At 48.6% G+C, this 25,522-nt stretch overlaps 1 protein-coding gene across 5 annotated transcripts in view; it reads left to right on the forward strand.

Annotated features, from left to right (window-relative positions):
• The window catches only part of PKNOX2 (PBX/knotted 1 homeobox 2), a 278,261-nt gene that overhangs the window by 74,045 nt on the left and 178,694 nt on the right, over positions 1-25,522 (forward strand). For all 5 annotated transcript variants that reach the window (XM_032426350.1, XM_032426347.1, XM_032426352.1 and 2 more), the window contains one exon: positions 18,514-18,583. The gene's annotated coding sequence lies outside the window, so the exon portion shown is untranslated. The remainder of the gene's footprint in view (positions 1-18,513; positions 18,584-25,522) is intronic.

The following is a 25,522-nucleotide window of genomic DNA, read 5'->3' on the forward strand; positions in this document are numbered from 1 at the left end:
ATGCCTTTGGCTGCCAGTAGCAGCTAATCCAACCCAAAGTGGCTTAAACAGTAAGAAATTCTTTTTCTTACATATTATGAAGCCCAGAACCAGGAGTGCTCTAGAGTTGGAAAAATTCAGTGGCTCAGTGACATCAACAAGCACTCAGATTCTTTCTCTGCCATCCTCCGGTTATCAGCTCTGTTTTCAGACTAACTTTCCTCTGGGTCATACATCACACCAACGTGTAGGCAATTAAAAATAGTAAACTAAGTCATTTGTAAAACTGTGGGGACTGATGGAGGCTGTGGCCAATGGGATTGTGAATGCTCCAGGCCTGTTGGAATTTAAATTAGAAGATTTTAAAAAGCACAGGCAAAATATTTTAAACAAAGTCAAGAGACAAATGACAAACTGGGGGGAAAAAATTGCAACGCACATCACAGGACTAGTCTCCCTAATATACAAAGAGTTCCTAAAAATCAACAACAAAATACAACCCAATAGAAAAAATGGGCAACGGGCACCTGGGTGGCTCAGATGGTTAAGTGTCTGCCTTCGGCTCAGGTCATGGTCTCAGGGTCCTGGGATCGAGTCCCGCATCGGGCTCCCTGCTCCTTGGGAGCCTGCTTCTCCCTCTGCCTCTCTCTCTCTGTCTCTAATGAATAAATAAATAAAATCTTTAAAAAAAAAAAAAGAAAAGAAAAGAAAAAATGGGCAAAGAATTTGAACAGATTATTCACAGAAAAGAAAATACAAATGGCTCTTAACATATGAAAGGATGTTCAATCTTACATGAGAAATTAAAACTATCCTGAGGTAACATTTTTCATTCATCTTTTAAATGGGCAACCATCCAAAAAGTTTGTTATCACACTGTATTGACAAAGTTCTAGGGAAACAGCTGTCTTATAGTGTAAATCAAAACAACCCGTTTAGAGGGCAATTTGGCAATATCTATCAAAATTATCAATCATATGCCTTTTGCCCCAGCAATTTCATATTGGGGAATTGATCCTAAAGATATACTTGTACATATGTGAAATAATATCCACAAAAGTTTATTCTTGCAACATTATTTGTAATAGCAAAAGATTGGGAAGAACCCAAATGTCCATCAGTTGGGGTTAGTTAAATTAGTTAAATTATGGAATATTCTGACAATGGAATACTACACATTTAAAAAGAGGAAGGAGAGGGGTGCCTGGCTGGCTCAGTTGGTAGAGCATATGACTCTTGATCTTGGGGTCGGGAGTTCAAGCCCCACGTTGGAAGTAGAGCTTGCTTAAAAAAAAATGAAATAGTTAGAACTCCTCATATCAGTGAGATCATATGATACACGTCTTTCTCTGAAAAAAATGAAATAAAATAAATAAAAATAAAAAGAGGAATGAAGGCTCTGTCTTTGTACTGATATGGAAAGATCTCCAAAATTATATTAAGCGTAAAACGAAAAAAATCCACCAAGGTGCAGAAAAATGTGCATGAAAGGGGGATAACAAGAATCTGTATTTATGTTTGCTTGGATAAGTGGGGGACAGGAATGGGAGGGAGACATTTCATATAATTTTTTAAATTTTTGAACCATGTTACATATTACCTTTTTAGAAAAGATTTTGTTTATTTATTTTAAAGAGAGAGAACACTTCACACGGGAGTGGGGGGAGGGGCAGAGGGAGAGGGAGAGAATCTCAAGCAGACTCGGCCCTGAGCGTGGAGCCAGATGCGGGGCTCGATTCCACAACCCCGAGATCGTGACCTGAGCTGAAATTAAGAGACAGGCACATAACTGACTGAGCCACCCATGCGCCCCACATATTACCTTTTTAAAAACAAAACAAAGGAAAACCAGGAGCACTGTGCAAATCCCACAAAACATCCGGGAAGAGCTGCTGATTTGCAGCCCTAGGCTCTGAATTATGCAGTGATAGTGGAGATGGAAAGGGATAGATTTGAGAAATGTTTTGTGTTTTTTTTTTTGAGAGAGAGAGAGAGAGAGAGAGCACACACATACATGTGAGCAGAGGGAGAGGCAAATGGAGAGGGAGGGAGAGAATCCCAAGCAGGCTCCACACTCAGCTCAGAGCCTGACGCAGGGCTTGATCCCATGACCCAAAGATCATGACCTGAGCCGAAATCAAGAGTTAGACACTTACCTGACTGAGCCACCCAGGCGCCCTGAGAGATGTTTTTTTTAAAAGAGTGAAATCCCCCTGATTGTGCATAGGAGTGGGAGAGAAGGCAGAGGCCGAATGCAAGGGGATCCCCCAGTTATGGGTAACTGGCAGAAGATGGCATCATTATGAGATGGGGAGACTACAGAGAAGCATGTTGGGGGAAGCAAGGATTCCTGGAGAATCATTTCACTTCTCAACTCAGTCACTCAATTCCTGGGGCCCTACCTTGCCCTATTTCTCCATCCATCCACAGGAGATATTTCTGGCCACAGACTTCTAGTTTGCTGGTGTTCCCTCCTACCAGACACAGGGTATGAATCCCAAGATAGGGTTGGGTCTGTAGGCAGCTCTGGGCAGCATCCTGAGCATGAAGTCTTCCAGGGAGAAGAGGCCCATGTCTGGAGCACTAGGGAGGAGGCCCAATAAGTGGGCACGACAACAGAGATCCCACATTCCTCACTGAGTCAGTGTGTCCTAGAGAAAGGGCAGGTCTCTGCGTTCCATTTCCCATCTCCATTCGAATTCTCTTTGACTCACCATCTGCTGCTGGGGAGGACTCTGGGGCTGTGAGCCTGGTGCTGGGGCATCCCAGAAGATAATGGCCTGTTCTCCCAGGATTAATGTCCACCCAGGGGTGCCGTGGCCCTGACAGCAGTGGGACACATGGAACCCAGAGGAAGGGGAACCCAGAGGCAGGGAGCGCGAGGCAAAATGAACGTGCCTTACGGGACATTCATGTGAGAAGTGCAGTGGGATGGGATGTGTTCAGGGTCCATCTATCCATTTGCTGACAATAGCAGTCCCCTCAGCTGTGGGTCCTGCTGCAAAGCCCCTCTGCAGAGTTGGGGGGCCCGAATGAAAAAGGGACCGAACAAACAGTTAATGGCAGCCGTGCTGTTGGGTGGTGGCGGCATTATGAACTGGTATGTGAAATATGGCCACACTCTTGGTTTTAGTTGGAGCTGGAAAGGATAAGAAGACAATTAATAAATCATTTAGTGCCCTGAGTTTAAGTAACTTATTATTATGGGCTGCATATATTTATTACGCTTCACTGAGCAACATTGGCAAATTTCCTTCAAATGTCACATAATTTGTATGCAATTTGTTTCAGAGGGTTTTTTTTTCTTTTTTTTAATGCATATATAAATTATTAACCTGAATTCTTCAGGACAGATTGCCAGAATCCTAACCCCTCCCCCACCATCCCTTATGAGTCTCATAAAGACTTTCTGTCCCCAAAATGATGACAGGGCCAGCCGAGGGGCCAGGAGAGGATGCAGAGTCCCTTGCTGTCTCCTTGGGCTGCGCTGGGGCAGAGACCTAAATCCTGGCTTCCAAAGCTTTGGTGAAAAGAAAAGAAATCAGGCTGGCAGGGTGGCTCCATCCTTAACTAAAACCAGGGTCCTGTGGCCTCCAGGGCTGGAAGCATTTCAGACGCTGATGACTCCAAAGTGTTCATTTTGTCACTGGGCAAGCCAGGCCCACAGAGGGGCGACAACTGTCTCTCTGTCTCCGAGATGAGCTGGAGAATCTGGTCCACATTTTTTCAGGCCTGATTCTGGGCTGTCCTTGTGTTTTTCTTGGTGGAGCCGTTTAAAGTTTTGGTACGATGAAATCTTTACTTGACTCCTGAATTATTACAGCCCCTCCCCACAAAGATTCTCCTGTGCGGAGCTAGGGATTGGGTCACAGGACAATGTGACTGGCTTGCCCCTCCCCTTTCCAGGTGCCTTTTCGAACATCGGCACAATGTGCATCTACTGAGCACCTAGCGTGTGACAGGTGCTCGTGATGTGCGCGTGTGTGCGTGTGTTGTATCTTACGATGTCCCTGACTCCACAGGAGTCAGTGCCCACGGGGCAACTGAATGAGCCAACCAGGAACGAGCACAGGCAGCTCCTCAAGCTCAACACGACTTACAGGAGCTTGGAAGCATCTCGAAGGAGACTCATTTGGGATTTTCCAGATAGCTAAAAGGCTTACTTCTTAAAATCCTCCAAGGGTGTTTTAAACATCAGCAGTGGACGTCCTCCCCTATTTTCCTGAGTAAATGATCCTGAATTTGACCAAACCTGGTGTGCTGATTCACGAGGCTGCCCCTTCGTGTTCTTCCTGCTCGACCTCCTCCATCACCTGCGTGCACCTCCTCTTTTATTGCTTCTATCAGCCGAGGCCTGAGTATACCAGAAAATGGGTCCTGTTAGAAGCAGGTGTAAAATCAGTCTGAAACAGCTCTAAGTGACAGTCTGGGAGGTTCCCTTCCGAGTAAGGTTCATAAACTTTAGTGGGAAGATTTTGTGACGTGGACTTTGACTGCTCAGAGATTTTTAAAAATGGTTTTCTTTCCAGTATTTTTTATACCATGTTGGATTTATGATGTTACTGACTAGCTTACTCACGCACCGGTAAGGAAGGCGTTTTTGTCCCAGAAACGATGGCCTGTCGGCTGGGAGGCTGTGAATAGAGCGGTAGGCTTGGTAAAAAGCATTTTATCTCTTAGTTTGCTTTCAAGAGGGTCACAGGCAAAGTTCCCTGATTCAGTTATTTTAAGCCACCAGAAGGCAACTTGACTATGAGAGGGGGGCCTCTTGTTTACTGGGGGATTTTGCACATCAGTCTTGGGAAAGCATCTGCCGCGGCCTTGCTCACCAGCTCTGCCTTCCCCTTTACCCCTGGAGGGTGCTAGCTCTTCACTCTGCCAGAGACAGAGCTGCTTTTGTGTCTTCTCCTGAGGGGCGGCCCAGCCTACCTTTCTGCAGCCCGACAGAGGGCCCTCTGAGCAAGTCCCGCCTCGACGGGGCCTTCGTGGTCCCCTCCGTGCACGGGGACAGTTGCCTCTGCCCGCCTCTGTCTGCCTCCGCCACCCGTCAGCTCTTTCGCTGGCGGGTGCCAGGTGGAGACAGTCAGCTGCTCAGGAGAGAGATTGTTCTGGGTAGTTACTGCTAGCAAGGGATCCCATTTTATCTACCTGCCATCGGAGTAATCTGTCCTCTGCTGGAGACACCTCAGAGGAGCAATGAGCAGGTGAGGCACGGCAGATGGCAGGGCAGCCGGGTGACTCCGGGCTGGAGAGCGAAGTGGCCAGCCCAGCTCCGGAGGCCTGGGGCCTGTGCGCTGAACTCAGGAAACCTCCCCCGCCCTCCCCTGCTTCTGGCCAGATCGGGCCTCCTTCAGGAAAGGCACAGTTTTCCTACTCCGTTTGTTCTCAGATTGGTGTTATACCCTGGAGCCAAATTAGTGGCTAAGAACAATTGGAGACAAATGCTCTTGCAGCATCCCGCTGTGATCTGGGGATCCAGGTGGGGACACCAGCCGCGTGGTTGCCTTCTCCACTGAGCCACCCCTCCGCAGAGAATCAGCATCCCAGAACCATTCAGCACAGCCAAATTCCCTCATAATCAGCCTGCGCTGTGCACATCTGCCTAACCTCAGTTAAACAAGCTGGAGCCCTGTTAAGTTATTTATGAAACAATATTCAGGACCAGCCCCCCGAGGCGAGTTAGGAAGTAATGAATGGAAGTGCTATTTGGAGCGGCCTGCTCACCAGGGCCTGTGGCTGGCCTGCCTGAGTGAGTGGCTCTCTTCCCATGGGGGCCAGAGGCTGCAAGGGTCTCCTTGCCATGCCTGCCGTGGTGGTTGTCAGCTTGGCAAGGACTTTAGAGCACCTTTAGGACTAGTCTGAGGGGGAAGTGGCTGACCCTCCACCTCGTCATTATCTGGATGGACCTGCCTGAAGTGGGGAGACCCTCCCTCCTCTGTGGTCCCTACGTATGTGCCAGATGACACTTAACCTCTCAAGCAACTGGTGTCTGTTTCTCCCTTTAGACTCTGGACTCCTTGAGGGCAGGGAGCTGGATTTGTTGCTCATTATTGATCTCCAACCTAGGCAAGGGTCTGACACACTCAAAACACATTTTGTAAATTGAACGAATGGAGCCACTGGCCGGCTTCCAGTCCTGGACTTCCTTGGGTCAGTTTCACCCCTTCTCTCAATCCGTTTCTGCAGGCATGAAATCAGGAGGTTGGAATGGATGATCGCCAAGGTTCTAGCCCGGTCTAACCGGGCAGGGTTCTGACAACCAGCTCTCCCCCCGCCTCTGGGCCCGGCTCCACCAGGATAGGCATCACCCATTGTGGCTGAGGTCCCCTCTGCCCTGGTGACGCTGGCTTAGTCATTCCGTAGGTTTCCAGCCTGGGTCTTGCTCTCTGGTCGCCAGATACTGAGCTCTGCCTGTGCCGTTTTTCCTTAACATATCCTCAGTCTCGTTACTTTTCTCGGTCACACAGTTGAGATTTTCCTCCCAAGTAAAGCCAGATGCAAAATGAGAGCTTGTTGGCACAAAGAGACGCATTCGTTCTGCCCTAGGCTGCACCTCCTGGGTAGGCTGTGCTACTCTTCTTTCTGGCCCCAGACCCCCTCCACCAGGGGAATGGAGGGCCTCTTCATTTCTCCCCAGAAGAAGGTCAACCTGTAGCCCATCATGTCCCTTTATCATGCCGCCTTTACGCCTGCGGTAGAACTACCCTTGCTTTTGGTGAAACACCAACAACCGTAACGGTCATCATATTTACTTGCATGAGAGAAATAATTTTAACTTTTCAAAGTATAATTATTTCACTTCATTTTTACAATATCTCTGTGCTGCCAGCAAAGCAAGAATAAACATCCTGATTCATTTGAGGCCCAAAGATTTATTGGAATCTAGTTCAAGATTTTTTGGAATCTTAGAACTTTCCAGCCTAATGTGAGCCTTGTGAATATCCCCTCCGCTGATTCTTAACCTCTCTGGGGACATGGACAGCCTTGAAATCTTGGTAAAAATGTATAAATCTCTCCACGGAAAAATATACACACAAACACCATTCTGGATAAAATCTCAAAGGGTTTGTTGACCCCTAAAGCCTTAATTAAGATTCCTCTTACCCTGATCCAGCCACTCGGTTCAATAGATGAAGAAACTGAGGCCCAAAGAAGGTCAAAGGCCACATAAGGTCAAAGGGCCGTGAAGACAGGACTGTCTCCTGGGCCCTGACTAAAATTAACTTTCCAACACACCAAGCTGCTCACCGCTGTATCAGGTGAAGGGCCCAGATCCCCTCATCTTGTTCTCAGCTTCCTATTCCCTTTTCCTTTTAGATTCCCTGCAGTGGATGCATGTGACTGTCTTTTACTTCAAACTAGAGGTGGCCCAGCTCGCTACCAGTTGCCTCCTACCTCCTACCAGTTAAAAAAAAATTTTTTTTTTTCTTTTCTTTTTTTTCCCCTAGATTTTGTCTCATTTGTGCAGGACCAGCATTCTGGAATCACCCCGGCTCAGAGGTTTCCACAGGAAAGCTGTCTTTCCTGTCCCTCCGTGTTCTCCCCACTGGCCTTCAGAGACTTGGGGTTCCCTGCTCTCTCTGTGGGCCCCGGGCTCCCTTATCCTCACCTCGGCTGTCAGCAGCTCCTCTTCCTGCTCTTGAACATTCTTAGGCTCTTTTTTTCTTCTCTGGTAGAAACTGAGAGACGTTAGTGATGGCATGTATTTTTTAAAATTGGGGTAAAATACATCTCACGTAAAATTGACCATCTCTACCACTTTTAAGTGTGCGGGTTCAGTGGCATTAAGTACTGTCATCGTGGTGTGCAACCATCATCACCGCCCATCCCCAGAACTCTTTTTATCTTGCAAACCTGCATCTCTGTATCTGTGAAACCATCACCGCCCATCTCCCTTCCCTCCCAGCCCCCCCGCGGCCGCCATTTTACCTTCCATCTCTGTCAATCTGACTTCCCTAGGTCCCTCACGCGAGTCATACCGTTTTTGTCCTGTGGTGACTGGATCAGTTCCCTTAGCACCGTCGCCTCCAGGTTTATCCACACTGTACCGTGTGTCAGAATTTCCTTCCTTTTCAAGGTTCAATGATACTTCATTATATGTATTGGCCACGCTTTGTTCATCAGCTCATCTGTCCATGGACACTTCGGTTGCTCCCCCCTTTTGGCTCTTGTGACTAAAGCTGCTGTGAGCTTGGGTGTGCAAACATCTCTGAGCCCCTGACTTCAGTTCCTTGGGATGTATCCTCAGAATTGGAGGGATTTGTTTAAGGTGTCTTAACTATTCACCGCTCTTCCATAAGTCTGTTTTTATTCTATTCTTAAACTAACATCTGTTGAACAACTCCTGGTCCCACCGGGTCTGTGGCACGTGCCTCAGAGGGCGCTTTCTTGGGGAGTTCTGGAGGGTCTTTCCTGTCCTCTCTCCCTAAAAGGCCCCCTCCACTCCCCAGTCACTTCTGCTCCTTAATGGTGCTGCGTTTTCCTTCTTAGTGCTTATCACCACTTGACTTCCATATATATGTGCATACATAGTTTGTTTGTTTCCCCCATTAGAATGTGAGCTCCATGAAAGCAGGGACTTCTCTGTTCTGTTCATTGTTAATCTTTGATGTCAGGCACAGTGCTGGTACATGTGCTGAAGACATAATTATGACGTTATTATTTTTTTGAAGATTTGTTTATTTATTTTAGAGAGGGGGGAGGGAGGGGCAGAGGGAGAGGGAGAATCTCAAGAAGACTTCCCACTGAGCGGGGAGCCTAACGTGGGGTCCAATCTCCCGACCCTGAGATCATGACCTGAGCTGAAATCAACACTTAACCGACTGAACCACCCAGGCGCCCTAATTATTAAGTTATTATTAACTCAAATGAATGATTGAATGAATGAATGAATGAATGAATGAATGAATGAATAAGCGAGGTACTATTCCTACCTGCAAGGCTCTTCCAGCCAGGTAGGCAGAGAGACACGTTAAAATGGTTCTATGGCAGAATACAGGGGCTGGGAGAGCTAGGTAGTGGGACCTGTGACTGTGGCTCTGGGACGGCCCTGGAGAGAGGACCCTGGAAGTACCTGCATGTACGGGGCAGATTTTTCCCTCAACATTGTTAAAAAGGCCCGTGTGACTGAGTAGCTTTAAATTCGTTTCCTGCCAGCCTCCCTACCACCTCATGACATAACACTGTCATCATCAGTCTCCAGGCAAGGAAACCAAGATGGAGCCAGACTGGGGTGCCTGGGTGGCTCAGTTGTTAAGCATCTGCCTTCGGCTCAGGTCGTGATCCTGGGTCCTGGGATCGAGGCCCGCATCAGGCGCTCTGCTCAGCGGGGAGCCTGCTTCTCCCTCACTCCCCTTGCTTGTGTTCCTTCTCTCGCTGTGTCTCTCTCTGTCAAATAAAGAAATAAAATCAAAAAAAAAAAAAAAGAAAGAAAAGAAAGAAAGAAAGAAAGATGGAGCGAGATTAAGGAACTTGCCACGGCCATGAAGCCAGCGAGTAAGACGGGTTTAGAGTCTGACTTCTTTTTCTTTCTTTCGTCAGTTATTTTTCTCTTCCTTATTAAGTTTCTTTTCACAAATTACAAAAGTGGTGGTGCTCATTGCCACCAGAAACCAGGCAAAGATATGCTACAAATGGTGCACCTTCTCCCTCTGGTCCTGCTGCCCCGTCAGCACCAGGGTGAACACGCCGGCCAACCCTTCCATGCTGCCTCCGCGCTCACACAAACACACGCAAAGGGATCAACTCACTCTAGAGTTTTCTCTGTTCTTATAAAAATGGAGCCACTCCACACACATCCTCTGCTACTTACTTTTCCCATTTTGAACACCATGGCCATCTTGTATGGCAAAAGATGTAGATCTACTGCATTCTTTTAATGACTTCATTTATGTACGGTATGGTTGTACCGCAGGTTATGCAAGCAGTCCCCTACTGGTGGGCATCTCGGTTGTTTTTCACTTTTTCCCACAATAGATCCTTGGGCACTGCTACTTTTTCCCTATAGGATACATTCCCAAATTGGAGCTACCTGGCCAAATTCTATGTGTATTTTTAATGGTAATAGACACTGTATACTACTTTTCCAAAAGGTAGTAGCAACCCAATGTCATGCTTTTAACCACTGCACTTTCTAGGCCTGACTGACTGTCCCCACCCTTCTTCCCTTCCTGCGTTTCCTCAGAGCCCAGTACCCTTGGACTCATCCCAGCCTCTTCTCACCTGACTTAGGACTCTCCAGGAAGGCAGGAGGGACACCTCTTCCTTCTCTCACCTGTGGCCGTATGTGGCCCTGGGCAATGCTTTGTCCTCTCCCTTGGCCAGTGAGGACTGGTGGTCAAGAAACCTGGATTATAGTTCTAACTCTGTCGTAAACCAGCTGTTTGACGTTGGGCAAGCCACTTCACTTTTCTGTGTGTTGGTTTCTTCATTCATAAATTGAAGGAGGTTGGGCTGGGTGACCTGTAAAGCCCTCCCCCTCTCCAGATGACCTTTTTAGTTTGAGACACCCACAGAGCCGGATCCCAAGTGGAGCACTGGGGTCTCTCTGCTCTCTGGGTGTGGCGGGGAGTGGGTGGGTGCTGAAGACAGGACAGAAGAGCCTTTCTACTGCTAACTTCCCTCAGAAGGCCTCCCTGTAGCTTTGATTGCTGGTTCTTAATGGGTAGGCTGGGGATTCTGGAGCCAGACTGGGACAGACCTGGGTTCGAACCCAGCGCAGCTATATTCCAGTGGCATAACCTTGGGCCTCTTGCCTCACCTCCCTGCACCTTGACTTCCGAATCTGTTAAATGAGCAAGATAAAATGGCCTCAATATTCTGGAGCAGCGCTGTCTAATACAACTTTCTGTGATGATGGAGATGTACTTTATCTGAACCTTCCAGTAAAATAGCCACTAGATACATGTCGAGCACTTGAAATGTGGCTGGTGAGGCTGAAGCCTGAATTTTAAATTTTCTGTAATTTTGATTAATGAGGATTTGCATTTAAAAAGCCACACGTGGCCAACAGCTACCTTGCTGGACTGGGCAGCTACAGAGGACGAAAATGAGGTAGACGGATACAGTGCATAGGAAGCACTTAGCTAGCCCAGGGTCTGGCACATAGTAAGCACTCAATAAATGTTTGCTATTATTAGGTATTATGTGTCTTGCTTTCCAGCCCGCCACACCTCGTGGCTCTCAATGACACCCCATACTGGCTGTCCCAGAGTCACCTGGGGGAAGGAGGGGGAGGGGGGAGGTGTTGCCGCCATGGTGCATGTCAGTAATGAGCCTTGCACTAAATGTTTCTGGTCCGCTACTTTCCCTGGAGGGTCATGTGAGCCAGAGTGGTATGTGGCCTGCTTTGCAAGTGATTAACATGGTGTAAGCAATCTGCATAGAGAGAAAAAACCCTCCGTTGGTATTCCATTATTCTATTAGAGTTTCAGAGCCGGGATTAAGTGGACATGATTTCTTCCTATGGGCCATTAATTTTGTTTTATTGCTGGTCTGATGGCCATTACCCTTTTTTGCCAATGCATTCCCCCATTAGGTTTGTACAATTAACAAAATATGTGCTGTTAGGGCTTTGATAGGAACAGTGGGATGGAAATAAAGGGTGGGGGTACAGCCGCCCTGAGTTGGGGTGGGGAGAGGCCGGGCCCAGGGGTGGGGCCGCAGGAATAAAGGGGGGTGGGGCTTCTTCTGCACCTGCCCGGTAGCCATTGGCATTCCAGGGAAACTGCCCGAAGACCTTCTCCGCCTTTCACCAGGCTAAGGGTGGAGTTGCCCAGGTGAGAGGGAAGGACACGAGGCGGGCCTGCCCGGTGGGACTGGCGTTTTCCTGAATCCCATCCTCCACCCTGCACCTGGCACAGCACAGCTGAGAACACAATGAGCCACTCACCCCCGTGCTGTCACCTTGAACCCGAAACTCTGCTGTAGGCCGAGTAAGTCAGCCTCTGGGGTCTGGCCCTGTGATGGGAGAGACTTCCAGGCTGACACTCGCTTTCTCTCAGGGCAGACAGAGGGCCTGTGCATGGTTAAAAGGGGGTGACTGATCCTCGACGTCACCCGGTGATTGCCACATGGAAAGGCAGGATTGACATTGTTAGGTCGTTCGGTCTTTGGAGAAAACATAGAAATATGGATTGTTAAAATGTGAAATCTCCCACTTTTTAGATGTTGGCAGAATTTATAAAAATGCCGTGGGGCACCTGGGTGGCTCAGTCGGTGAAGTGTCTGCCTTCAGCTCAGGTCATGATCCCAGGGGCCTGGGATCGAGTCCCGAGTCGGGCTCCCTGCTCAGCGGGGAGCCTGCTTCTTCCTCTTGCTCTGCTTCTCCCCATGCTTGTGCTCTCTCTCCCTCTCTCAAATAAATAAATAAATAAAATCCTTTAAAAAAAAGAATTTATAAAAATGTCAGACAAGCAAGAGTCAGCGTAGGGGCGGCCAGTTGGCACCCTCTGTCAGACAACGAGGGAGTCATTGAAGGGTTTTAAGGAAGAGTGGACATGATCAAATTTGTGTTCCAGAAAGATCCTCTGCTGAGGGGAGGTGGTAGATGGGCAAAAATAGGGCGAGGCTAGAGGCCAGGGGACCAATTAGGGCCTGGGAAGAGAGAGGCAGGTCACCAACGACACCAAGCGAAGGAGAGCAGGGATATTCCTGACAGAGAATCAGCAAGTCGTGGGGCTTGGTGTATTCACACCTCAGAGGATGTCCACAGGGCCGGGAGGTTGCTCTATGAGCGGATCCTCCGTTCCCTGAGGGTTTGCGTCTGCAGAGGGCCCTGTGGCCCTGGGAGCCCACACCTCACTCCCATCCGATGTAGACAGATCATGAGTGCCTCTCATTCCTTCTGCCACGTAGGAAAGTCTAGGATGAGCCCACCAGTGCCCACATTGCTTACAGGGTTTTACATGCATACCTGTACTTACAGGTACAGGCCCAAGATTAGAGGCTTGGGCCCGGGCAGGGCCTGCGGAGCGTGACTGAGGGAACTTTTCCAACTCCTCTGTTACGGGGCGACCAGTAGTGCCTGTGGCCCTGTGGGGGCTGAAGACAGGTGTGGAATGAGCATCAGTCCTCACCAGGCTTCAGGAACAGCTTTGTGCTACCCGCAGTGCTGGGTGGGATGCATCTCAGAGTCAAGTGTTTAGTGCCAGGCAATTTTATCAGTGTTCAATTACCTAGTTATTGTGTAATTTAGAGCCTGGTGGTCAGGGCCTACCATGCTGTAACTGCCAACCTCATTCAACAAATGTAAGCAACCACAAGCTGTTGTCAGGTGATGAGGGGAGCACAAGGGGAACAGAGAGGAGACTCAGCAATGAGGTGGGGAGACCCAGGACATGCTGTCTGGATGGATGGGTGGTCCTTCAGGGGTTTCCTTCTGGAATGGTCTATTCACGTTTTGTCTTTCTCGGAAGTTTTGCTCATATGCCCATGGAGGGGTTTTCAGAGAAAAGAAGGATCCTGAGAGACTCTTGGTGTCCAAGAATGGGTTTTCGTAATTTGTCCTCATCCCAAAGGTCTGGCTGGGGCAAGGGCAGAAACGCTTTCATGGGCAGTGGGATGAATGCAGAAGTCCTCAACTTTCTTGCTTTGTCTCTTTCTCCTTTTCTGTTCAGCTGCTGCCAGCCCTTAACTCTTAACACTTAAAAACAACAATAGCCCTCATTTATTATTATTATTAATATGTTCCAGGCGTTGCACAAAATGCTCTCGATGCATCGTCTCATTTAAAGATGCTACTATTACCCCCCTTTTAAAGATGAGAAAATTGAGGTTCATAGAGCTTAAGGTTAGGTAAATGTTGGACCCAGGTTTGGACCCAGAACTCTCTGACTCCCACATCTTTATTCTTAACCAGGGTGATATACTGAGCTACCTTAACACAAGACTTAGAGCCCTCCCTGGAGGGTTAGTCTGGGCAACCTCCAAGGTATGTAGATGTCAGATGGAATTTTGGTTTAAGGATTATCTAGTAGTCTAACCCTATGATTTCGCCTATGGGGAAACTGAGGCATGGAGGGGTTAAAGTTCCTTGTCCAAGATTGCACATTAATGACAGGGTGAGGAGGGCATGAACCCATGTCTGGTTGACACCCCTCTGTTAGGGGTGCTCTCTCTGTTAGACTCATGGCCTCGCTAAGCCCCCAGCTCATCTCTCTCCACCCTCCCAACTTACCGAGGCGTGCTCCCTGGGTGCTGCTCAGCTCTCCTGGAGCGTGTTCTGCCCCTCTGTCTACGTCGTTCCCAGACAAACATGAGCATTCAACAATTCCTCCCTCATTTATCATTTCGCCAATTTCCTCATATTAATAAACGTGAATGGTCAATTTCATTTATAGTTCCATTTTATTTTCATGGTGAATAAGACAGGCCTGAGTTTCAATTCTGGCTCCATGACGGCATGGCTGCTTATGTGAAGGCTTTTGGCATGATCGCTCTCCTGCCAGGACCACCAGCTGCTGGCTTTGGAAGGCCCTAACATACATGGCACATAGGGGTTCCCCAGCCTGTGTCCACGGGTAAGCGCCAAGTTACGTAGACCTTTCCACGGGTGCGTGGTCACGAGTGAAAAATAAGGCCAGTATGGAGAGGTTGCATGTTCACATATGTGTGCACACACGTGTGTGCATGCGCACACATTTGTGTGTGTGTGTGAGAGAGAGAGAGAGAGAGGAGCAGAGAAAGAGAGGGAGAGAGGGAGTGCTTTCCACGATGCTCTATTTTTTTTTTTAATATTTTATTTATTTATTTGACAGAGAGAGAGAGAGCACAAGCATGGGAAGTGGCAGGCAGAGGGAGAAGCAGGCTTCCTGCTGAGCAAGAAGCCCGATGTGGGGCTCGATCCCAGGACACTGGGATCATGACCTGAGCCAAAGGCAGCCGCTTAACTGGCTGAGCCACCCAGGAGCCCCTCCATGATGCTCTATTTATGCTCTATTCAATTCAAAAAATGGTCTTTGTTGCTCTCTTTACTTTTGGGGGGTTGAATTACTTCATGAAACAATGGTGAATGAAGACAATATTAAGGTTTTCTCAATATATAAGTTTGTCAACATAATTTTTTTAACATTTCAAAGATGGGTGAAGCCTCATCTGGGAGACCATGCTGTGGAGCAGCCTCTCACCCAGTTCAGAATCTCTCTCCAGTGTCGGGGAGCTCACTAACTGTTTTTGGATAGTTCTCATTGCTAGAGACTTCTCTCTTATATTGACTTCCTCTAACATCTAGCAATTAGTCCTGATCCTACTATCTAGAGTAACACAGCCCCTCTTTCATAAAGTTTCTTCAAATATTTGGAGGGCCACCATGTGGGAGAAGGACGGGTAATCTTAGAGAGGGACATGTCTGGTTTCTTCTCTCATATCTTTTACCGCACAGCCTCCTAGTAATGAAAATAACAACAAAATAGCAATAAATAGCTAACATTCAGTGAGTGCTGATTTTGTGTGAGCCGTGGTTCTAAGCACTTTGCAGTTTACAAAATCATTCAATCCTCACTCGAACCTCAGAGGTAGAACCCTTATTAGCCCGATTTTACAGATGGAAAACTGAGGCACAGAGAAGTTAAGTAACCTGCCCATGGTCATGCCACTAGTAAGTGGTGGAGTTGGGACAGAAAACTGGGCAGTCTGATTCGAGAGCTTGCACTTTCATTTTTTAATTTATTTTAAAGATTTTTAAAAATTTATTTATTTGAGAGAGAGAATTCGGAACTCGATCCAGGACTCCGGGATCATGACCAGAGCCGAAGGCAGACATTTAACTGACTGAGATACCCAGGCGCCCCCAGAGCCTGCACTTTTAGTTACTGGACATCTTCGCTCACTTCTCCTCTTCTCTGTCAAAGTTATTAAGATATAGTGCCAGAACTGCATCCTAAACTAATATAGATTGATAAGACCAAAGTGAGGGGACTGTTCATCCCTCGGTTGGACACTGTGTGGGTATTAATGCAACCTAAGATAACATTTAATGTGTTTGGCAGCAACACCACACTCTGGGCTCATCCTGAGCTTGTATTAAATTCAAATCACCTACATCTTTTCTTTTTCTTTTTCTTTTTTTTTTTTTTTTTAAACCAGGTTACCCTATTCGGTGTTTTTGCAATTGACTTTTTGAATGTAAGAGTGGGACTTGGTATATATATTCTCGTCAAATCTTTTTCTACTGTAAAAAATAAAAATGGATTTGCATGTGGACGTGGGATACAGTAATTTGGTGGTTTAGAGTGATGGGATTGTGGGCTGTATTTCTTTATTTTCAAAATTATTTCTTTTATGGCTGTCATGATCTTATTGTGCAAAAACTGGTAGAAGAAAAAATGGACTTTTTCGTTTTGGCCTGTTCTTGCAGCTTGTTAAAAGCTTTATAACACTCTTGAATCCATCTCTCCAGGAGTGGCTGTCCTTCCCAGTTTCGCAGCATGTGCAAATGGCAAGTCTGCCATATCTTCTTCTAAGTTGCTGGCGGCTCAACAGACAATCCCAGAGGGCAGGGATAAAGTACCACTGCATGCAATTCAATCTAGAGACTTCTTACAGTGAGTTCATGGATGCTCAGTAGCAGTATGTCTGTTGTTTACAAGACTCTAAGTTGGAGCCCATTGCCGACCATTGCCAACCCATGACTGGTTCAGAGCTGCTGGTTGTGGGTTCTGTTTGGAATGAAGAGGGTCTACCAATGAACATTTCAACAGACATATACTGAGAACCAATACATCCTGGGCACTCTGCTAGGTTCTGGGGCTATAGAGATGCAGGGGGTGTAGTCCTGTCTTCAAGGACTTGCTGTCCAGTGGTCTGTGCTTATCTCAGAGGTACCTCCTTGAACCGTTCACCTGGGTCATGCAGATGTTAGTAGACAGCCCCAGAGGAAGTGCCTCAGCCTGGTGGACATCATCATGAACAAGAGGGACATTTTGTTTCCATGAGCACATCACACTACACCTGACGCCTGAATTTTCTATCTGGAATTCCACCTTTTCCAAGAAGCCTCTCTGTCTTAATTAAAAGGAAGATCTTAAAGGGTTCAGGGCAGGGGTCTCCTCTTCTTAGTGTCATTTCCTTGTTGAAAAACTTTAAATGGCTCTACCAGCTCCTAACCTAAGCCTGGCCTCTCTGCCTGACCTCCAGAGCCCTAGATGCTCTGGCCCCAACTGGCTTACTCAGTGTTGGTCCCTCCTTGGTCTCTCTCAGGCAGACCAGCTTCTACATTGCCCCAGGGCACTCCATGCTGCCCCCCTCTCATCCTTGCTTGGATTGCTCCCTTTCCTGGAATGCCCTCTCGCTCCCTTCTACCAGCCAAATCTTGCCTGTCTGGTCTCCAAGGCCCCATTCAAGTTCACCCCTCTCCTGACTACTTCCTTGAGTGCCTCAGTTCTTGCCAACTTCCTTTCTCTGTGGTGAGAGAATTATAGTCCCTACCACATAGTTCAGCACTACTGTGCATGTAGTCTTGTCTTATCTGATGATGTTCTATGTAGGTAATCTTATTTCCCCAATGATGTCATGGCAGCACTTTTAGAACAGGACCCACCCATGGATTTTATTCCTGCTGCACCTAGCCAATGTAGACCATGGAGCAGACACCTGATAAGCATGTGCTGGGTTTTTCTTGTTGTTATTGCTTTCTTCCAGAAAGAGAATTAAAAGCAGTCACATTTTTTCTTTCCAGTCTTGCCCTCATCATGCTTCTCCATGCACCTTCTTTTCCTTCCATCCCAATTGGACTCTTCACCTTTCCTTGAAAATTCTCTCCTCTATCAGGACTTTCCATAAACCTACCATAAACAACAGCCTCAGCTGTGGTTTGCCAGTGTTTTGCAGCCTTCCCCATATAGGTTGCAAGCTTTCACGGGGGCTGCACAACTCTGTCCCCCGGCATGGGGTCCTCTATCAGACGGGAGGCATCAGTAAATGATTATTGCTTTGGTCAGCTCAGGGCTCTCAACAGCCATGAGCCTGTTTTTCTCCAGGATTCCAATAGGGAAGGGGATGAAACTCACAGGAAATTGAGGCACCAAGCAGGTAAGGAGGGAGTGATCCTCTCTCTGTCCTGGTTAACTGTCCTAACCAATAATCGTCTTTTTTTTTTTTTTTTTTTTTTTTTTTAAATAATTTTTTTTTTTTTTTTTTTTTTTTTTTTTTAAAGTCATTCTTTCTTTTTTAAGATTTTATTTACTTGACAGAGAGAGACACAGCAAGAGAGGGAACACAAGCAGGGGGAGTGGGAGAGGGAGAAACAGGCTTCCCGCTGAGCAGGGAGCCCGATGCGGGGCTCGATCCCAGGACCCTGGGATCATGACCTGAGCCGAAGGCAGACGCTTAACGACTGAGCCACCCAGGCGCCCCACCAATAATCGTCTTGTACCCAGAGTCCCTTGATCAGGAAACGTTCCCACTCAGCACTGTGGGAATAGAGTCCTGGCTTTGCTCCCACACCAGACCCACTCTGAGGTTTCCCTCAGTCCCACCTCGGCTCTCACTCCCAGTGGAATCATACACATCTCTAAAAACATTTTCTTTTATTGACAGGTGAAGTCCGGAGCAGGATTCTGAGGCTTTCTGTCCTCCATGCTGCTCACCAGAAAAGGGACTGTGAACTGTAAGTAACTGTGCTTGGTGTTTCCATGCTGATTCAATAAGGTTATGGGTTAAGGACCAGCCTTGAACCTAATCTTTAACAGCCATGCATTGTGCAAGAGAAATACTCAACAATGAGCCAGTCAGAATGTAAAATACAGTGGACTTCTAATTAGATTAGGTCTGAATGTGACAAAGAAGCCCTGTAATATGACATCCTACTTAATTAGACTTTATTGATTGTGCATTAAGGTGGACTTGATGTGTTATGTGTGTCATGAGTGTTGGAGAGGGAAGCCCTTGAGTTTGCGAGGCCACCCGAGCCACTGTCATCTGTGGGCTAAGCTGGGGAGGCTGTGAGAGGAGGAAGCGGACCAATTCATAGCCCACACTTGCTTTTACACCTTGGCTTATTTCTCGGGAGGCGTGAGGGAGGGGAAGGAAGACATGCTGGTGGCTTCCGTTCTATCGGCACAGTGAGAGCCCCACTGTACGCTTTATGTGTCATTTTGGCTCTCCCACTTGGTGAAAGCCTACCCACCTGGAGGAACGCAGCCCAAGTCCGGTCTCCTCAATGAACCTTCTTTGGTAACTCCAGCTAGAAGTGCTCTCTCCCTCTCCCGAAGTTCTACTGCATCCACACGCTAAGCGTGCCTCTGGCCTGCACCTTCCTGTGCGCCCCCCAGTGAGGCTGTGAGCCCCTGGAGGACAGTCTGGGATTCCCGTGTCTTCCTGTCCCCACGGCACCCTCCACCTGGTCTCTGCTCAGCAGATGTCAGCCGGGAGATCGGGTTGCCCTGGGCTACATAGCTTGCCACCCTGCTTCTGGGGCTACCGGAGGCTGGGCTGCTGCCGCGCCCCTGAGAGTACATTGGCTCCCAACCAGTCCATGGAATTATAAATGATTAACCGTTATCAGCGCACATCTTCACCTCTGTGTAAAAATAGATTGACTGTAATGAGTATTTGAATAAATCATAAGAATGGCCGGCATGCGATTGTCTAACATCCTGCCGATGGCTGCCCGGTGAGTGAGCAGGGCGCCGGCCCTCCCGCCTAATGGCCTGAGAGTCAGTGCTGGTCGCCTCTGTGATTGACAGGCTGCCACTCCCAGGGCACCTACTCTGCAGCCCAGGCTCTGGAGTGGTCGGAGCCTAAGGGGGGGGGGGGGCCCGGAGCAGGGGGAGCGGGGAAGGGTGCCTCCCTCCATCCTGTTCCGGGAAAGCCTACCTAGGAGATGCGGCTGGGGGGCTGGAGGAGCCACAGTGGAAAGACCTTTGTGAGAATCGTGTCTCCTCGCACCGGAGGTTAAAGGGACCTCATAAGTCAAGTCAAGTAGGAGAGAAGCAAGCTGAACGTGAACCTTAATGAGAGTGGAGAGTGTGGGGAAATAGGTCTGCACATTCCCTCCCTGCCTCCGAGGGCACCCGGTGCCTTGCGCTGGGCCACACACACCCAGGGAAAGCTCCCTCATGGGGACACACTCTTGGACCTGTGCTGAGAAACAAGGAAGAGCAGGTTTCTCTGGGTCCCGGGATTCTGAGATGGGGAGATTCAAATGATCTTTCAGGGAGTGTTTGCCAAGGCTGCCTCAGGCATGAGCATCCTCCTGCCTTTTGGAGAGGGAGGAAGAGGAGAGGGGGCAGGCTCTGGGGGGCTGGGACCAGTTGAGGAGGGCATAGTCTGAAGTCTCAGAATGAAGACCAGGAAAGGCTGGATTTGAGAAGGAAACCACAAACATTCCATTTAATCCCAGTGGTGTTCCAGTTACTACGGCTGTGTAACAAGCCACCCCAAAACTTAGTGTCTTCACAATGTTTATAATGTGCATATTCTGTGAGTTAGGAATTCAAACGGGGCACCATAGGGACGCCTTGTCTCTGTTCCACTGGGTCCGGGACCTCAGCTGAGGCAAGTGAAAAGCTGGGTGCTGGAATCATCTGAAGGCTCATTCACTTATAATTCAGGGGGCTGATATGAGCTGTTGGCTGAGATGTTAGCTGGGGCTGCCAGGCAGGCCCGTGTGACCACTCCATGTGGCTTGGGCTTCTTCAAAGCATGGTGGCTGGACGCCAAGGGGGAGCACCCTGAAAGAGAACAAGAGCCAGGTGGAAGCGGTATTGCCCAAGTCAAGCAGCGTCTCTTCTACCACATTCTCTTGATTGGGGCAGTTACAAAGGCCTACCTCACTTTCAGGAAGGGAACATAGACATCCCTCCCACCATGACTCAAAGGAGGAGTATCAACAGCACATTAAAAGAGGAGCATAGGGATGGGATACATGTTGTTGCAACCATCTTTGGAGAGTATAATCTACACGACTCGTATTTGGCAAGTCTGACATAGTACAGCCTCATCTATTTCCAAAGACTGGCTAAAGAAACCCCTATCTTTGAAAATCAAACTGCCCCTATCTCACAGAATATCTGGGTTTAAAGCCCTCCCCAACGCCCCCCAGAGGCTGGGCTAGGCTTCCTCCCAAAGCGGGACTCCCCAAGGACATGCTGGTGTTCAGAGGTCCTGCCATTGGTGAAGGCTTCCACCTGATAGTCCATTTCAACAAAAGTTGGTCCATTTTGCAACTCACAGCTTGAAGTGCCAAGTCTGGAGGGGCACTTAGACCTGTGGCCAGAGATTCCTCAAGCCTAAGGCCCTCATTCCCATCTAGGGATCCCCACACCCCCAACTCAATGACCTTCCAAGCTGGGGGAGGTTTTGGCCAGAGATCCGGGCTTAGGAGGCTACTGGGGCTGTGTTGGGGACTGGGGAAGTCTGGGTAGCCCTTCCTATCTGACCCCACATCCTCTCCTCTCCTTCCTGCCCTTCTGCCACAAACTAGAACCTGCGCCATTAAGGGACCAGACCCCCTTTCCTTTGTCATTTTCCTGACCCGGATGTGGCTAAATTTTGGAAGAGAATCTGAGTGCCTGAATGCCTTATTGTGACTTAAGAGGATAGAAACAAAGCTCAAGCAACAAAAGAGTGGAGACAGAACCAATTCATGTTCCCAAGGGGCTGAGATCTGAGAATGGCTAATGCCGGAAAGGGAGGGGGCAGGGAGGAGAAGGGTAAGTGGGCTTGGTTTTGATAAAAAAGTGCCGGGGTTTGGAAATTTAGGTCAGGAAACGAATGTTTAATTTGGACAAATGAAAGAACAGATAAAAATGTAAAGCTCATTTGTATTTTCAAGGCTCCAACTTGGGGGAAAAAAAAGTTGGGGTTTGAAGTCCAAAGGCAAGAGTTTGGATTCCGACTTAGCACCTTCGTGACCCAGGCACTTCTGCTCGGTCTTCAGATTGCTCATCTCCAGAATGCAGATGGGATTGCATACCCTTCCCAGGACTGCTGTGGGGACCGAAGGGAAGCCAGCATGTGAAAGCACTATAGCCCATTCTTGGCACACAACGGCTACTCAAAACGGTTCAGGCATTCCTCCACCCAGGAAATAAATAAAAAGTGGAGTTGGAAAAGATTGTTTCTCTCCATTGTTCCTGACAGGGATGGTCAAGAATATTTCCTTTAACTGTACCCTCCATAAAAGTTCACTCATAAACTATTGATATTTTAATAATACACATTAGCATCTTGCCCTTTGACAAATGAATATTGAATGAGCAATAAAGAAGCAAAAGAGTAACCAGGTGTACGGCTGGCTGAGGGGAAGCTGGGATCTTGCGTCATTGTCAGAGGGAATGCCCCTTTACCAGGCACCTTGTGACTCACCTCTCTCCCCAGTCACCCCTAGGAAACAGCTTTTAAAAAGCGCTCAGACTCCAGCCCAGCCCAATCTGAGCAGGATTTCTCCTATGGTTTCTTACACTTGGCCAGAAGGGACTCGGGAGAAGAGAAGAGAGGAAAAGTCACAGAAGAGCCGTGAAAGGCATGGATGTTTTGCCCCCCCATGCAAAACACCTTAGATCTCCCCACTCCCTCTGCCAAGGGTGCAGACTTCTTCCTGATACACGCTCTCCTGCTGCATAAATTGAAAGTCTGTAGACAGTGTGCCCAGCAGAAATCAGGCAATGAGCTTAAGATGTGTAGCCGGGGTGCAGGGGTGAAGAGCCGCTGGCTCCGGGGGGGTCCCAAACAGACCCGGTTCGGCCACTCGCCACTGACAAAATCCACAGGCAGAGAGAGGAGCAGTGGGGAAACAAGAAAGGGATTTATTTCAGTGAGGCCAGCCCCGGGAAGACAACGGGCTCACGTCACAAAGACTGTCTCCAAAGTGCTGAAAATACATCCAGGTTTATATCAGGAAAATGTGGGACAAAGGTCGGTGGGTACGTGCAGGTGGGCAGTGAAGGTCAGGTCGATCATTGTCTTGGGGGCAATCACTTGCTGGTGTCAGGACAGTTATTACTGCTTGAGGGGGTAGTCTCTGTTCCCACCACCCGTGATGGGATGCTTTGCCCGCAGGGTCGTTTGTCTGAGTTAAAGAGATAAGCTGGAAAGAAGAACTTAATCAATTAGAAAGTACGGGCTGAGGTTGACATGAAGGTAGTCCTCTTTCAGAAAGAACTCATTCCACCCGCCTCTCATTCTTTCTCCTCCAGGTCTTGATGGGACCTACGGTTGGGGTGGCCGGGGCGGTGTGTGTGTGTGTGTGTGTTTGTGTTAGGGTTTGTAAGACAGAATTTCCTGCCTCTTGCAGGTCCTGCTCCCAGGCCCACTACCATAGCCTCCAGTTTCTCGTGGCCTCCATCTGGGCGGGGAGTCCTTGAGTGTGCAGAGAACAGTGACAGGGGCTCTTCGTTGGTCCGGCTTAATTGGTGTGATTTAATGGCGTTTCTGGCGGATTCAGATTTATACGGCTTTCTGAGCTGCAAATCTGCTTTCTAAATGTAGAATTTTTGTGGAGTGGTAAAAAATAATGGCTGTTCTGTGATTCCTGCCTCCCGAGCTAGGAGATTGCAATTTACATTATGCAAATAGACATTATGCAATCAAGGCACTTTAGCAGGAATCTGGCGGCGGCAGTGCGCCGCTGATGAGATGCCGAGGTCTGCAGCCCCAACTGGAGGGGCTCTGCAAGAGCGGAGATGAAGTGGGGAGCGGGTGGGGCCGGCGGGGACGACGCAGAGTCTGTTCCTCTGGCCCAAGGAGGCAAAGTGGAGCCTGCCCAGAGATGAATGCATCCGGGGAGCTGCCAAAGCGACTCTCTCAATTAATGGCTTTGTTTAATCATACCCCCTGTCCAGAGGAGTATTGTCTTACGGATAATTTCGTTTGCCTAACGAGATTTTGCTAATTAAATCTCCTTTCAGTTGGTGTGACTATGCCTGCAGGAGAGGGGGCTATTTGGAGTCTTCTCTATAAACCTTTCTGGAGGGGAGCTGAGAAGGAGGGAAGGGGAGGGAGGGGAGAGAAGAGAAAGGAGGGGAGGGAGAACCTGGCCTGCTGTGAGCTGGACTGGAGAAGGTTTGAGGGTTTGAGAACGACAAGGTGGCAGCCACCACCCACCCTGCCTTTCTGTCCTGTTCACTAGAAATGCAGACTTGCCAGTCTTCGGCCGGCCTAAGGGATTTCCCCTGTTTCTTCTTCCTCTCTGGACCTGTGACCTCCACCATTATCCCTTCTCAAGTTCTTCCCGAATCTCCAGGACATTCTAAAGGATTTCCAAGCATGGCTCCCCGCAGCTCTGGCTGTGGGTGGTGGTTGGTGGTGGTGGTGGTGGTGGCCATGTGGGAACCCTCCCCTTGCTCTTGCTGTTAGCCAGCCAGTCTGGCTCTTCAGAGAGGAAAAATTGCTCCCAAGTTGGCCATTTCTCCAGGGATAATTGCCTGAATCCAAGAGGAAAATACCTCGTCAAATTCATTTATCATCAGAGTCAGCCAAGGATAGCCTCCTGTATATGGAGGAGCCTAGTGCTGTGCCTGAAAAGCAGGAGCCTAATTAATGCGGCTGCGTCTGACTGGTCCCACCCGTGCTCCGCCACCCCAGTGGTGCTTTACTCTCTACCGTCTACTTGGCCTGACTGACCATGGGCTTCTGGGCTCCACCCTGTCTACTTTTCCAGTTTCATCTCCTACCCCCCCCCTTGCTGTTTCCTCCTCCCGTTTACTTATAGACACTCAGACGCATGGGCACATTCCTACTCCTGATACCCCAAATATACCTAGTTGCTCAGTTGCCCCCAGATACTCCGTATAACTTCACACCTTAGAGCCTTTGCACATGCTATGTCCTCTGTCTGGAATCTTCTTGACCTGGTAACCCCTATTCCTCTTGCAATACCCAGCTCACATATCTCCTCTATGACTACCTCCTCCCAGAGCTTCCCTGCGTTTTGTGAAACACTGCTGTGTCCTCCATGTCATCCCAGGACCTCAAACACAGTTATTTGTCTGTCTATCCAAGTTAAGGACTGAATCTTATTCTTCTCCTAATCCCAGTACCTAGAACCGGGCCTGGCCATAATAGGCATCCTACAAGGTTGGTTGAATGAAAAAAAGCATGAATGAACCTAGGAGAAGAGGGTGGGGTGATGGAGAGGCATTCTCTGGTAAGTCCTTAAAGCCCCAGGTTGGACAATGGTGGTGGGAAGTCAGGAGACTGATTTCTGTTGAGTCCCTGCAGTTACTTGCCTATCCTTTACATTTACTTCCTGGCTGGGAAGGCACTACCTCTGTGTGCTAGGTCATACACTACATGTATCAGCATCTTCTATCACACATTCTCACATAGGTCCTGTGAGGTGGGTATTGTTTTTGCAGAGGGAACTGAGGCTCATTTGTCCTCATCAGAAAGCAAAGCAGTATTTAGCTGTAATTGGGCCCACTGGCAGGGCCCCAACAGGATCTACCTCTAGCTAGGTGAAAGCTCCTATGCTTCCCGATGTCCCTCCGCATCCTGTCCATCTATCCACCATCCATCCATCCATCCACCATGCATCCATCCATCCACCATCCATCCACCCATCCATCCCATCCCATCCATCCATCCATCCATCCATCACCCATCC

The sequence above is a fragment of the Phoca vitulina genome, unplaced genomic scaffold (assembly GCF_004348235.1).
Source record: "Phoca vitulina isolate PV1807 unplaced genomic scaffold, GSC_HSeal_1.0 scaffold34, whole genome shotgun sequence".
NCBI classification, from domain to species: domain Eukaryota; kingdom Metazoa; phylum Chordata; class Mammalia; order Carnivora; family Phocidae; genus Phoca; species Phoca vitulina.